The 4,423-nt window shown below is 41.9% G+C and overlaps 1 protein-coding gene across 1 annotated transcript in view; it reads right to left on the bottom strand.

Annotated features, from left to right (window-relative positions):
- The window catches only part of galnt17 (polypeptide N-acetylgalactosaminyltransferase 17), a 19,387-nt gene extending 17,873 nt beyond the window's left edge, over nt 1-1,514 (bottom strand). The window contains exon 1 of the mRNA XM_010741954.3: nt 870-1,514. The gene's annotated coding sequence lies outside the window, so the exon portion shown is untranslated. The remainder of the gene's footprint in view (nt 1-869) is intronic.
- Nucleotides 1,515-4,423: the final 2,909 nt, after the last annotated feature.

Below are 4,423 nucleotides of genomic sequence, written 5' to 3' on the forward strand. Positions count from 1 at the left end.
GAAGAGGGCTATATCAGCCCTAGATACCGACCATCTGAGTGTGGACACAAGTTTTAAAGGGTTCAAAAAGAGCATGAGACGTGCGTTCAATTTAAGGAATATTTTTTTTAAAAACCAACCTGAAAAAGAGGAGGAGAAACTGCCAGATTAGTCCAAATTATTTTATTCCACAATACTAAAATAATTAAAACTATTAATATATAAATAGCAAATGGCTTAACATGAAACACAGAGGATAAAATTGCTGCGACAATAGGCAGGACAGGGTACTTACTGCGGGGAGATTCTATCACAGACCCAAATAGGAACCACCACGTGTGCACACAAAAATCACTGCAACCACTGCAAAGACAAACTAACTTACAATTCTGTGAGGTGACCACTACACTTCACACCTACCACACTGCATGCAGAGAAGGGTGCATATCCCACAACCACTGCCCGCAGGTCATCCCTCTGACTTTGCCTATAGACAAAAATAACTCCAAAAAGACACAAGACAGAGATTCAGTTGGTTCAGGTTCACAAATGTCAGTACAGTGCAGTCAAATATATACATAGAAATAGGGCCATCTTCAGCCATCTACATAGTTCAACTGGCTCAGGCAAAGCAGCAGTCTGGCCTTAAACCTCAGTGATCATATTAAATTATATATGTTTCCAGTTTAATGAAACTCCAAAGTTCACTAACACAGACACAAAGGTACTAAATGCCCTCACCTGTCCCTATAAAGGCGTGGAGCTACCTCTGGCCCCACCTGACAGGGAGGTGCTTTAAATGTGGATGCAAGCCCCTCACATGTGCAAAGCTCACAAAGACACAACAGAGAGCACACTGCAATCCCCTGCTCATGAATCTGCCCTCTTACCATTTGGCACCGGGGTTATTTTAGGTTGCATCCCCCTTCTGAGGAAATCTGGGGCGCCTGGCCATCGGCTTTCATCCGTGTCACCGCCACCTCAAGCCCGCTTCAAAGATCATGCACGGAGGATGTTAGACAAAGATTCCAGCATATGTTGGTCTTGAGGTCTCCTTAATAATTGAACAGTGAGGAGATGATCAAGCTCGTCTTTTTTTTTTTTTTTTCCTCCTTTGCGTCTCACTGAAGTCGGCGGTGATGCGACCGATTAGGACCGCGCTCCAGCCAAATCCTCGCAGAGAGAGAGAGAGAAAAATAAACCCTCCTAAATGTTCAGTCCACCTTTCTGTTCACACACGTCCTGATATTCACATCCAGGTGCTGATGAGGGAGACCGAGCGGCGGATTGTGAGCAGGGAGCAGCGGTTCAAGAGATGCAGCATCCTCCGGTGAAGGTACGGAAGGATCCGGGGACGCAGCAGCAGCAGCAGCAGCAGCAGCGAGGAATGCGTCCTGATTTCTGCCTCTCCTCATCCAGTCAGCTACGTTTATATCCACGTTTCCTGTGATGTTTCCTGTTGTTCTACACGCCCTTGTTGCTTGTTGTGCTTTGTTATTTCCTCTAATTCTCTCTATAGCCGACACAGCGCTTATTAAGGGCGCAGAGAAAAACGTGGAGTGGATCCGGAGACGTTTTCACTTCACAGCAGCAGGTCAGGACTGGTGGGTGGGTGGGTGGGGTGTCTGCTCACTGCCATCCAATTATCTACAGTTAGGAGAAATTTCAAATATTCTCACAGCATCTATCTATCTATCTATCTATCTATCTATCTATCTATCTATCTATCTATCTATCTATCTATCTATCTATCTATCTATCTGTCTGTCTTTTGTGTCCCTTATAGACTAAATTATTTCAGTCACATATGGATGTGCACACAGTGGGATCATGTTAACACAGACTGTTTTATCCATAAATATAATTACCCTCACGAAGCTGAGACAGTAACCTAATTCTGCAGAATATGAAACCGTCTCCTCCTTGCAGGGAGAAATCTCAGTGGATTAAGACGCTGCAGGGGAAAGTTGGACACCATCTGATAAGACACCCCCCGTAGTTTGTCTTTGCCTTCAAAGAGAAGTTATCTGGTGGAACGAATATATATAAAAATGACATAAGTCATTGCACAATCTTCAAATACTGCAGAACAAAGTAAAAGCACCCGATTTTATTTAAACACAGTCTGCGAGATGTACGTCAGTATCAAAGTACAAGAAGTGAGGCGTTAAATTATTGATGCTCTAAGGTGTAAGCAGCATTTTAATGTTGTAACTGTAGGTGCTGCTTCACTAATATGCTGTATAGGGTCAACGCAGAATATTTGATCAGCTCATTACATGTTTTCCATGCAGAAATAACAGTTTATCTGCAAAACAGCCGAGACGTCAGATGAATAAAAAGTTCAGGATTTACCTCTGAGGTTGAGAACAATAGTCGGCGTGCATTAAAAATGGAGTTTCCACTGTTTTATCTTGTATTCTGTGGAATAAAACTGTGACCCAGTTAGAATAAAAAACTTTCTGAGAACACGTCAGTATTTCACAGCATGTCGTCACTGTGAAGCAAAGCATCCATAAATAGTAGTTTATCATTAAAGTCCTACAAGTATAATATTTTTTTATTAGGAGATATTTGTGTTTACTTTATAGATGTATGGCTGCAGGTACATATTTAATGTAGCTTCATCTCAGATGACCTCAAGGTTCTTCTCAGCTCTAAATCTGGAGTAACTGGATGTTGCACCACCTTCTTCTCTCTGATAAGAGGTGAACTCCGTCCTCACGGATCTACAGCTACATCCAGGTGCTGCAGATTTAACTCTTCTCAAAGAAAGATGACCTGGATGACTGAGAACCTTCACAGAGTTCCTCTCAGTTGTTTCCTAAGGTTACAAAGTTAATGTCAGTTTCAGCTAAGATGGATCATTCTCCATAAGCAGTAAACTTTGTAATTGTTTGAAATGTTGCAACTGAACATCATGTCGTGGCAAACAGAGCTCTGGTGTGATTGAGCTCTATCTCTGGTAATCAACCAGTTTTGGTTGGTTTCATATGTAAGTGGACCAAGACTGGACCTCTGCGGTACTCCATATTTGATTTGAGGCATCATGGGGAAAGAATATTGTTGGGAGTAGAGTGGGTATATTGTCGAAGTGGTGTGGTAAAACACTTCACAGTACTTCATTTCACAGCATTAAAATGTGTGAGTTTGTGCAGAAGTGGGTCACCCAGATAGCTGGGATGAATCAAGGAGCTCGGTAACTCTACAGCTTGCTGAGAGACATGCCAACTCTGATCTGCAGGCAACCCAGGAGGAAAGAGACGGTGCAAGAGAGAGGGAGAGAGAGAGAGAATGATTGAAGGAAAGAGAAGTGTAGTGAGATCAAAACCACTGCTAGATTGTGTGAGACGAATCAAGAAATAGAGAGAAACATCAAGGGAGGCGAGGAGAGAGAGAGAGCGAGCATCGGCGAGATGCACACAAGGAGGCGGAGATACGGAGAGAAAAGGGGAAAAGAGAGTTTTAGAAAAGGCGAGAGGAGAGCACAGACACTGGGGAGGAATCAAAATTCAAAGGGTAGAAAATTCCTAAAGCAGTAGAGAGAGACACACTGAGATTCAGGGCAGAACAAAAGACAGAAATGTAAGAGGGAGAGATTGCATGACAGCAGCACACGAGACAAGTGGACAAAAAAGAAGTGTAAGAGTAGATTTGAATTGATATCTGTTGCTAGAGTGAAAGTGATAGTTTCAAGTACCCTCGTTAACCCCTGAAGCTGGTGTAGAGGAGCTGGTGAACAGTTCAGAGGTAAAGTTGAAAGTAGATTGAAGCTCCGAGGATGCAATCAATTAAATCTCCACGTGTTTATAGTTTATTAATTTATATAAACAGATATTTACACATGCGACTTGTCCAGGATGTACCTCTCTACTCGCCCAAAGCCTGATCGACCCTGAAGGTTAAGCAGTTACAGTAAACGGATGGAGAGCTGCGTAAGAATGCAATGTTCTGCTTTCTGTTTGTAATCTGAGTACTATTGACCAATCGTGTTTGCTGCTACACTATAAAAAATGTTTGATGGTGAAGAACTGCCAAACCATGACAGTAAAACACTGTATATAGCATTTTATAACAGAACATAATTACGTTTAGTTTAGTTAATTGTACAGTTAAACACTGTTTGTCAGTTTTTCACTGAATATAAAATATTTTTTAATTATCTGCGTTCATATACAGATATCTGTTTATAGAGCTCAGCAGAAATGGGTCTTGTTTTGGCCTGGTCTGGTATCTGGGCATCTGCTGGTTACACTTTGTCTGTCGCCTCCTTTTTGTTGCTTGTTAAGACATAAAAGGGAACAGAAATACTTGCATATTTGTTGCACTGGCAACAAGGTGAATTCTTGGCTGTTTATTACAGCACAATGTGCATCATAATCAAAACCTTGAGCCACCTTCACACTTAGGACTTGTCGTATAATATTATAATTAACCTTTTAGC

This window comes from Larimichthys crocea, chromosome VII (genome assembly GCF_000972845.2).
Source record: "Larimichthys crocea isolate SSNF chromosome VII, L_crocea_2.0, whole genome shotgun sequence".
NCBI lineage: Eukaryota > Metazoa > Chordata > Actinopteri > Sciaenidae > Larimichthys > Larimichthys crocea.